At 48.1% G+C, this 11,327-nt stretch overlaps 1 long non-coding RNA gene across 1 annotated transcript; it reads right to left on the reverse strand.

Moving 5' to 3' along the window:
- Positions 1-3,717: 3,717 nt before the first annotated feature.
- On the reverse strand, positions 3,718-5,724 carry LOC123741902 (uncharacterized). Its single transcript, XR_006769425.1, has 2 exons — positions 5,612-5,724; positions 3,718-5,008 (listed from the first exon to the last, which is right to left on the reverse strand). It is a non-coding gene; the product is annotated as an uncharacterized lncRNA (long non-coding RNA).
- Between the last annotated feature and the right edge of the window lie 5,603 nt (positions 5,725-11,327).

Below are 11,327 nucleotides of genomic sequence, written 5' to 3' on the forward strand. Positions count from 1 at the left end.
CCTTCCTCTGAGACTGCCTGGTGTAGAGGTCCTGGATGATAGGCAATTGTCGTACCAGGCAGTATTGCAACCAGTCAAGATGCTCTCGATGTTGCAGCTGTAGAACCTTTTGAGGATCTCAGGACCCATGCCAAATCTTTTTAGTTTCCTGAGGGGGAATAGGCTTTGTCGTGCCCTCTTCACGACTGTCTTGGTGTGCTTGGACCATTCTAGTTTGTTGTTGATGTGGACACCAAGGAACTTGAAGCTCTCAACCTGCTCCACTACAGCCCCGTTGATGAGAATGGGGGCGTGCTCAGTCTTCCTTTTCCTGTAGTCCACAATCATATCCTTAGTCTTGGTTACGTTGAGGGATAGGTTGTTATTCTGGCACCACCTGGCCAGGTCTCAGACCTCCTCCCGATAGGCTGTCTCATCGTGTAGTGTTGAGTCATCCATATACATAGACACTCTGGCTTTACTCAAAGTCGGTGGCATGTCGTTAGTAAAAATAGAAAAAAGCAAGGGGCCTGAACAGCTACCTGGGGAATTCCTGAATCTAACTGGATTATATTTGAGAGGCTTCCATTAAAGAACACCCTCTGTGTTCTGTTAGACAGGTAACTCTTTATCCACATTATAGTAGGGGGTGTAAAGCCGTATCACATACATTTTTCCAGCAGCAGACTATGATCGAAAATGTCAGAATCTGTACTGAGTCTAACAAGACAACCCCCACAATCATTTTATCATCAATTTCTCTCAGCCAATCATCAGCCATTTGTGTAAGTGCTGTGCATGTTGAGTGTCCTTCCCTATAAGGTCCCTCAGTCAGGTATTGATATTTCAAGCTAGATGCAACTACAACGACTTTCAAAAGCCTCATAAAAAGGGCAGTGATTGGTACTGTAGATGGTTAACAATAACAAATCAGACATTGAATATCTCTTTAAGCATGGTCAAGTTAATTATTATGCTTTGCATTATGTATTAAACCACCCAGACACATCAAAGATAGTCGTCCTTCTGAACTGAACAGGGAAAATTCATTCACTTTTTGTCATAAACGCAAAGCCTTATAGTATGTTTGGGGCAAATCCAACACAACACATAACTGAGTAACTGCCTCCTTATTTTCAAGCATGGTGGTGGCTGCATCATGGTATGGGTATGCTTGACATCGGGAAACGGAATGGAGCTTAGCACAGGCAAAATCCTAGAGGAAAACCTGCTTCAGTCTGCTTTACACCAGACACTGGGAGATGAACTCACCTGGATGCACCTGAAACAAAAAACGAACAAAACAATAACCCCAAAATAAAGGGGGGGAAGGGAGGGTGGCCGGTTCCTGTGCTACACCCCCCTTCCCAAACCTCCCCCCACGGAGGTGGCTCTGGCTCTGGGCTTAATCCCCACTCTAACCTGTCCACCACTGCTGAAGGCTCAGGGCTGTAGCCCACCGCTGAAGGCTCTGGGCTGAGGGGCGACTCTGGCTGCGCCGGACTGGCGGGCGACTCTGGCTGCGCCGGACTGGCGGGCGACTCTGGCTGCGCCGGACTGGCGGGCGACTCTGGCTGCGCCGGACTGGCGGGCGAGCGACTCTGGCTGCGCCGGACTGGCGGGCGAGCGACTCTGGCTGCGCCGGACTGGCGGGCGACTCTGGCTGCGCCGGACTGGCGGGCAACTCTGGCTGCGCCGGACTGTGGGCCGTCTCTGTCGGTTCTGGACTGTGGGCCGTCTTTGTCGGTTCCGGACTGTAGGACGTTGCCGGAAGCACTGGACGGGGAACTGTCACCAGAAGCTCTAGACGGGGCAACTGTTGCCGGAAGCTCTAGACGGGGACAGCGCACTGAAGGCCTAATGCGTGGGACTGGCTTTGGAGGCGCAAGACTAGTGACATGCACCACAGGGCTAGTGCGAGGAGCAGGAGCAGGACGAACTGGACTGGGCAGGCATACTAAAGGCCTGGTGTGTGGGGCTGGCTGTGGAGGCGCCAGACTAGTGACATTTACCACAGGGCTAGTGCGAGGACAGGAACAGGATGTACTGGACTGGGCAGGCGCACTAAAGGCCTGGTGCGTGGGGCTGGCTTTGGAGGCGCCAGACTAGTGACACGCACCACAGGGCTAGTGCGAGGAGCAGGAACAGGACGTACTGGACTGGGCAGGCGCACCAAAGGCCTGGTGCGTGGGGCTGGCTTTGGAGGTGCCAGACTAGGGATGCGCACCACAGGGCTAGTGCGAGGAGCAGGAACTGGATACATGGGGCCTTGACTACGCACTGGAGGTCTGGAGCGCACAGACTGCACAACCTGTCCTGGCTGGATTTTTTCTGTAGCCTGGCACGGGTGGAGTACTGGCACAGGGCGAACTGGGCTGTGCTGAGTCAAGATGGCTGCCGTGCGTAGAGCAGGCGCAGGGTAGCCTGGGCCCAGGAGATGCACTGGTGGCCAGATGTATTGCGCAGGCATACTTCTCCCTGGCTGGATGCCCACTCTAGCACGGCACCTGCGGGGGGGCTGGTATCACTCGCACCGGACTGTGCGTGCGGATGGGCGAGACCTTGCGCACTTCCGCGTAGAACGGTGCTCTCACCGCCAAACGCTCCCCATAATAAGCATGGGGAGTTGGCTCAGGTCTATTGCCTGACCTAGCCAATCTTCCCGTCTGCCCCCCCAAATTATTTGGGGGGAGCTGCCTCTCAGGCTTCCTTGCCAGCCGTGTTCCTGCATAACGTTCCCGGTCCTCTCCAGCCTTCCTCCATGGTCCTTCTCCAGCTAGTATCTCCTCCCAGGTCCATGACTCCTTATACTCCTCCTGCTGCTCCTTCCTCCGCTGCTTGGTCCTCTTATGGTGGGTGGTTCTGTCATATGCGTCGTAATGATCGGACCAAACTGCAGCGGGGATGTGAATCATCTTCTTGATTTATTAAAGAAATGAACACTGAACAAAAGAACGACGAAAAACAGTCCTGTAGGGTACATAGACTATACATGGAATATAAACAAAAAACCCCGAAACACACAAAACAAACAACCCCTGCCACGCCCTGACCAAACTACAATAACAAATAACTCCTTTTACTGGTCAGGACGTGACAGACAGAGCTTGAAGAATTACGAAAAGAATAATGGGCTAATATAATGGGAAATATGTATACCGCTCTTAGACACTTACCCAAGAAGAATCACAGCTGTAATCTTCTGCCAAATATGTATTGACTCAGAGAGCTGAACACTTATCAAATAACTAAAATCTAGTCGTATTTATCAATCTTTAAAAAGGTACATTTTTTCTTCTACTTTGACATTACCGAGTATTTTGTGTAGATTGTTGATTAAAATGTTATCCATTTTAATCCCACTTTGTAACAATACAATGTGAAGAAATCCCTTGGATATGAATACTTTTGCAAGGCATTGTAAGACAAAAGAAACATGACAGTGTGTGACTGATGAATCAGAGCAGGAAATGAAGAAATGTATTCAAATCCTGGAAGTGAATTCTAGAATTGAACAAATAACTATGCAAATGGAAATCATTGGTCGATAACCAGAGTAAGAGGTTACAAAAATAGGATTTAGATTCCTATGCAATGTTCTACAAATAGTTCATTTTGTCTTTCTATTATTTTTGGTTGAAGTTTGGTTGAACAGCAAAGCAATCAGAATGGAGAAAGCACATTAAAACCACTTAGAATTAATTTGTTGCCAGCCTAGGGCCATGTACTACCCATAAAGCATATTTATAACTTTATTAGTATTCAGAAACATCAAAAACCAACATACCATCAAAAATACAGTTATATGATATTTTGGCCACATCGCTCAGCCCTAGATACACATGGAGTTTGGGCTTGGCCGGGCCATCCTGGCCACAGTCCTGGGCTATCACAGAGGCTGCAGGAGGGGAGGGTGCAGTGGGGGAAGCAGAGGGGTGTGGTGGGATCGGAGCTGTTGGAGTAGTCTCTGTTTCTGTTCCTGCTGTCCCGGTCATGGCTGCTCTGCTGCTGCGGTTGTGTGAGTGGTGGTTACGATGTCTGCAGTGATCTCTGGAGCCCAGGCTGTCCCGTCTGTAGCCCCTCTCCCCTCACTCTCACTCCGAGTGGTGCGAATCATTTGAGGAAGAGTTGGCCTCCTGGTAAGATGACCTTCTAGAGCCGATCCTACTGGCACCATACCTCACTCCTGAGTCCCTGTCCCGCTCTGTCCTAGTCCTTCTCTCTGTACCGGTCTGCCAGAGGGGGCTGCTCGTCCTGGAGTGAAGGGGGTGGCATTGCATATGTGGGGTAGACCTGGGGCTCATTAGGATATAAGGGGGCAGTAGGGGGGTACGTGGGCGACCCATGTGATAGCTGTCTTGAGGAGGTGCATGGGGGTCCTCTGGGTAACAGGGAGCTTTGCATGCCCCAGCTGAGGAAGATACAGCATGGGAGGAGCAGGAGGGCAACATGTCCTGGGGAGGGTAACTGATAAGGGAAGCTGTTTTGGGTTTTATTGACATATATGCTTGCTTGGAAAATGGCTGTGTGGTTATTTTGGTCTATGTACTCTCCTAACATAATCTAATGTTTTGCTTTCGGTGTAAAGCCTTTTTGAAATCGGGCAACGTGGTTGGATTCAGGAGAGGTTTCTTTCAAATGGTGTAAAATGGATGTTTGAAAAATTGAAATTATTGGATTTTTGAGGTTTTGTATTTCGCGCCATGCGATCCCATTGGCTGTTGGCTAGGGGTTCCGCTGGCGGAACGGGGTTCCACTAGCGGAACGCCTAGATGTAAGAGGTTAACGAGTAACAGGATGTAAACACTGCCATCTGGAGCCATCTGAGCGGTTGGCTTCTGAACCCTCACCAGCTAATGACAATGCTGACTGTACTTTGGTCTGACCCACTCCAGGCAGTCCGGCAGAAAGCAGGCAGATGTTTTCATATCCAGAGCTTTATTCTTTAGGTCACCACCAGACAGTTGCACAAACCCACACACATCATTGAAGTATCTTTGTGGTTACAGTTAGAAATGGACTTGTGATTCTGAAAGATAAGAACAGATACACAGTGTTGGAAACTAAACAATAGGAAGATCTACACAGGAAGGAATGTCCTAACATTACACCTGAACAGGGATATTCACACAGCATATCAACATGTGGAGAAACATCTCACTGGAGAGAGAGAACTAATTAGTCTGACAGGCTAGATATATGTCCCTCTCTCTCAGGCCTGATGGGGATCTTATCAGATCTGTCTCTGGGGTCATAAATTATACTGCACCTGCACGAGCTCCAGTTCTGAAACTTCTAATCTAGACTGTTCTAGAGGCTTGCTCCGGCACCTGCACATGGCAACAATAATGGCTACTATGAAAACGCTGCGGTAGCATGGGTATAGAGACTATATAAATTACTCTAGACAAATATGCATCTAGGCTCATGCATCTAGGCTCATGCAATCAAGGCGATACTGGCACTTATGCAATGTAAACAACATGGAGTATCTGAAATATACATAAGCTGCAGGATAAGAACATTACTTTAATACAGTTACAGATGTGACAAGGTAACTTAAGGTAAATTACTTGCAGTCAATCATCATTGCGTAGCATTAAACATCCCAACAATAAACCCCACAACTCACTTTCTTGGATGCATGCACAATCTTCCTAGTAAACACAATGAAAAACCTTGGTAGCAAGCCAAAACTTGCGTCTTCTTCTTAGAACGACATAAACACTCTGAGCTAGAGTGGGCGGGTGCAGTGTCCGAATGTGCATTCGGCATGCTGATTGGCTGAAACTTCAGAGTTCTGATTGACAGCTGAGATGGAGAGATATCCACCCTAACGGGACTCTGGGAAAGGTCAGGTGCAAACTAATGGCCTTTTTTTTACATCAGGAGTGTATGATCCCGGAAATACTTGTGCCAGTGCGTGGTCAGGAGTGTGCTCCCGCTCACAATAAATTTCACTGAATGTGTACAGTTGGGAAAATACCCGGAAACACCTATTTTCATGCAGTTATCACTGGCAGTCTAACTGCACCCATACCGACCACACTGTCACGCACACACACATACGAACACACACACACGCTCAGATACACACTCACAGACACGCTCACACACATACTCTTCACCCTGCTGCTGAGCCTATTGATCTACCTCCACAGTGTTCCTGCACACTGTTTCACATTGTTATATAAGGGTCAGTTCTTGTGTTCATTTATTAAATATTGTATTACCTTGGCTTTTTTTATTTACTATTTTGCTCTTGTCTATTTGTGTTACTTTTGCTGCCTTACATTTATTCTGCACTATTGAGGAAGAGCTTTAAGTCAGCATTTCATTGTACCGTTATACCCGCTGCATTCTGTGCATGTGACAAATAAACTTTGGTTAGATTTGATCAACATAGTCCTTCATTATCTCTCTGCACGTACACAGGGTTCTACTCCATGTATACTGTCTGTCTGTCTGTCTGTCTGTCTGTCTGTCTGTCTGTCTGTCTGTCTGTCTGTCTGTCTGTCTGTCTGTCTGTCTGTCTGTCTGTCTGTCTGTCTGTCTGTCTGTCTGTCTGTCTGTCTGTCTGTCTGTCTGTCTGTCTCTCTGTCTGCCTGTCTGTGTCTCTCACCCATTGCAGCTTTATCACCAACTTCTTTGCAGTGAACACAATCTATTGACTTGTGCATCAATACTCTTGATGCATATCTTCTTGCATTGAACGCAATGTATGCTTCATAGTTCGTGACGCATATCTCTTTGCAAAAGGTTCACTTTCTGTGGCTTATCAGTTAATACCTGCCTGGTGTGGGAAATGTATGTTTGAGTCTTTCTCAGAAGATTTTAATAGTTTGCTTCACACCATGTGAAACTCCGGTGGCCAACTTCGTTTAAAGAGGAACTTCAGCACTTTATAACCTCATATTCATTATCTTTACAAGGATACTATGTACTATTTCACTTCAAATGACAGGCATATAGAGACAGTCACGCAGACAGAGCGAGACAGACAGAGACAGACAGAGACAGTCAGGCAGACAGAGCGAGACAGACAGACAGACAGACAGACAGACAGACAGACAGACAGACAGACAGACAGACAGACAGACAGACAGACAGAGACATGGAGCTGCCTGTCCTTAAGCAGTGTTAAACCTCTGTTTGTTCAATGCTGCATGGTGTTCCACTCTAGCTGGTGTTCCATGCTGCATGGTGTTACACTCTAGCTGGTGTTCCATGCTGCATTGTGTTACACTCTAGCTGGTGTTCCAGGCTGCATTGTGTTCCACTCTAGCTGGTGTTCCATGCTGCATGGTGTTCCACTCTAGCTGGTGTTCCATGCTGCATGGTGTTCCACTCTAGCTGGTGTTCCATGCTGCATGGTGTTCCACTCTAGCTGGTGTTCCATGCTGCATGGTGTTCCACTCTAGCTGGTGTTCCATGCTGCATGGTGTTCCACTCTAGCTGGTGTTCCATGCTGCATTGTGTTCCACTCTAGCTGGTGTTCCATGCTGCATTGTGTTACACTCTAACTGATGTTCCATTCTGGCTGGTGTTCCACACTGATTGGTGTTCCATGCTGGGTGGTGTGCCATGCTGGCTGGTTTTCCATTCTGGCTGGTGTTCCACGCTGGTTGGTGTTCCACGCTGGTTGGTGTTCCACACTGGGTGGTGTTCCATGCTGGCTGGTTTTCCATTCTGGCTGGTGTTCCACGCTGGGTGGTGTTCCACACTGGGTGGTGTTCCATGCTGGCTGGTTTTCCATTCTGGCTGGTGTTCCACGCTGGTTGGTGTTCCATGCTGCATGGCTGTTGGCACACATGATGATCCTATAAGTGGAGGCTTTTAGAGCGCTCGATAGGAGCACAAGCAGGGTTCATCCATAAGGGACAACCAGGCATCCTCAACCTCAGCAATGGCCCTCCAAGGGAGCCCAATCAAATTCTTGTTCAGCTTGCCTTCCTCTCTCTCTCTCTCCCTCTCACTATCTCTCTCTCTCGCTATCTCTCTCTCTCTCCCTCTCGCTATCTCTCTCTCTTGCTCTCTGTCTCTCCTGGTGGCTGAGTCAGGCTACTATGTGAAGCAGTGACAGAGAGACTAAACTGGGCCTGTCCCCAGAGTTCTACTCCATGTCTGTCTGTCTGTCTGTCTGTCTGTCTGTCTGTCTGTCTGTCTGTCTGTCTGTCTGTCTGTCTGTCTGTCTGTCTGTCTGTCTGTCTGTCTGTCTGTCTGTCTGTCTGTCTGTCTGTCTGTCTGTCTGTCTGTCTGTCTGTCTTTTTACTTCACGAAACACAGGTCAAACACCACTTAGTCACTTACATTAAACAATGCCATCTCTCTCTCTCTCTCTGTGTGTGTGTGTGTGTGTGTGTGTGTGTGTGTGTGTGTGTGTGTGTGTGTGTGTGTGTGTGTGTGTGTGTGTGTGTGTGTGTGTGTGTGTGTGTGTGTGTGTGTGTGTGTGTGTGCGTGTCTGCGTGCCTGCAGTCATGTGTGCCAGTGTCTAACCTGGCACCCTGTCTACAGCCTAATTGTACACATGCATGTGTGCATTTGAGTGCGTGCAAACAATGTGCAGGTGTTGAGATACAGAGATTTGTGTCTTTAAGAATGAGAGCCCTAGGTCAAGTGTCCATTACCAATAACAGAAAAATAGGGGCAAATCTTTAACCATTATGTATTATCTTAATCCACTCTCTCAAACTGTCAGTCAGCTCTCCAATGGCTGATAGGAGTAAATGTACACTGCTCAAAAAAATAAAGGGAACACTTAAACAACACAATGTAACTCCAAGTCAATCACACTTCTGTGAAATCAAACTGTCCACTTAGGAAGCAACACTGATTGACAATACATTTCACATGCTGTTGTGCAAATGGAATAGACAACAGGTGGAAATTATAGGCAATTATTAAGACACCCCCAATAAAGGAGTGGTTCTGCAGGTGGGGACCACAGACCACTTCTCAGTTCCTATGCTTCCTGGCTGATGTTTTGGTCACTTTTGAATGCTGGCGGTGCTTTCACTATAGTGGTGGCATGAGACGGAGTCTACAACCCACACAAGTGGCTCAGGTAGTGCAGCTCATCCAGGATGGCACATCAATGCGAACTGTGGCAAGAAGGTTTGCTGTGTCTGTCAGCGTAGTGTCCAGAGCATGGAGGCGCTACCAGGAGACAGGCCAGTACATCAGGAGATGTGGAGGAGGCCGTAGGAGGGCAACAACCCAGCAGCAGGACCGCTACCTCCGCCTTTGTGCAAGGAGGAGCAGGAGAAGCACTGCCAGAGCCCTGCAAAATGACCTCCAGCAGGCCACAAATGTGCATGTGTCTGCTCAAACGGTCAGAAACAGACTCCATGAGGGTGGTATGAGGGCCCGACGTCCACAGGTGGGGGTTGTGCTTACAGCCCAACACCGTGCAGGACGTTTGGCATTTGCCAGAGAACACCAAGATTGGCAAATTCGCCACTGGCGCCCTGTGCTCTTCACAGATGAAAGCAGGTTCACACTGAGCACGTGACAGACGTGACAGAGTCTGGAGACGCCGTGGAGAACGTTCTGCTGCCTGCAACATCCTCCAGCATGACCGGTTTGGCGGTGGGTCAGTCATGGTGTGGGGTGGCATTTCTTTGGGGGGCCGCACAGCCCTCCATGTGCTCGCCAGAAGTAGCCTGACTGCCATTAGGTACCGAGATGAGATCCTCAGACCCCTTGTGAGACCATATGCTGGTGCGGTTGGCCCTGGGTTTCTCCTATTGCAAGACAATGCTAGACCTCATGTGGCTGGAGTGTGTCAGCAGTTCCTGCAAGAGGAAGGCATTGATGCTATGGACTGGCCCGCCCGTTTCCCAGACCTGAATCCAATTGAGCACATCTGGGACATCATGTCTCGCTCCATCCACCAACGCCACGTTGCACCACAGACTGTCCAGAAGTTGGCGGATGCTTTAGTCCAGGTCTGGGAGGAGATCCCTCAGGAGACCATCTGCCACCTAATCAGGAGCATGCGTAGGCGTTGTAGGGAGGTCAAACAGGCACGTGGAGGCCACCCACACTACTGAGCCTCATTTTGACTTGTCTTAAGGACATTACATCAAAGTTGGATCAGCCTGTAGTGTGGTTTTCCACTTTAATTTTGAGTGTGACTCCAAATCCAGACCTCCATGGGTTGATAAATTGGATTTCCATTGATTATTTTTATGTGATTTTGTTGTCAGCACATTCAACTATGTAAAGAAAAAAGTATTTAATAAGATTATTTATTTCATTCAGATCTAGGATGTGTTGATTAAGTGTTCCCTTTATTTTTTTGAGCAGTATATTTTATTTTATTTGTTTTTCATTTAACCTTTATTTAACTAGGCAAGTCAGTTAAAAACAAATTCAATGACCGTCTTCCCCGGCTAAACCCGGATGACACTGGGCCAATTGTGTGCCGCCCTATGGGACTCCCAATCACGGCCGGATGGGAATAGCCTGGATGTGTGTGTGTATGTGCATGAGAATAGCTTTAATAGGATTTGTTGGAGAGAAGTAGCTGGCAGGGGAATATAGCAGAAACCATGCTAGATGGTCATATATACATTTTACGAGAAAGAGAGGCAGAGAGAGCGCATTAAAAGACCTTTCACTTCTGCTTTTTACAAAGGCGCTGCACCGCGGCTGACCCTTTGCTTTCAACCCTTTCGGGTGTGTGTGCGTGCGTGCGTGTGCATGAGCAAGAGAGAGATGTCTAAGATGAGTAGGAAAATATTTCCCAAAGCTCTCTCTCTCTGGGTTGAACCTGAATTGATAGGAGGTTGCCTACAGGATGTGTGTTTGGTGCCACCTGTGGTTCACCAAGAGACACCAGCTGCTCTGATACAGCGTCGACTGGTAGAATGGATCTGGGGCTTCAGATGCAGAGGGGAGGGGAGAGGAGAAGGGGAAAGGAAATTAAAGGGGAGGAGAGGGTAAGAAATGAGGAGAACAGGGGAGAAGAATTGAGAGAACAGAAGAGAGGAGAGGAGATAAGAGGTGAAGGGAGGAGAGGAGATAAGAGGTGAAGGGAGGAGAGGAGATAAGAGGTGAAGAGAGGAGAGGAGATAAGAGGTGAAGAGAGGAGAGCAGATAAGAGGTGAAGAGAGGAGAGGGAAGGACAAAAGAGAAGATAATAAGAAAGGAGGTTATTTATAACTGAAAGCAATGGTCCAATCTGCTCTCCTCCCAGTTTCCATTCAGAGCGGAGAGGTAGTAACAGCAGTCAAAGTCAAACTTAATCCATTCTTGTGAACAGTACCCTTTGACCGTTAAAGACTCTTTCAGTCTTTCTGTTTCACTCTGTAACTGGTCTCTCTCTTTAATCAGGCTGTTGTGGC

The sequence above is a fragment of the Salmo salar genome, chromosome ssa03 (genome assembly GCF_905237065.1).
Source record: "Salmo salar chromosome ssa03, Ssal_v3.1, whole genome shotgun sequence".
In the NCBI taxonomy this organism is placed as follows: domain Eukaryota; kingdom Metazoa; phylum Chordata; class Actinopteri; order Salmoniformes; family Salmonidae; genus Salmo; species Salmo salar.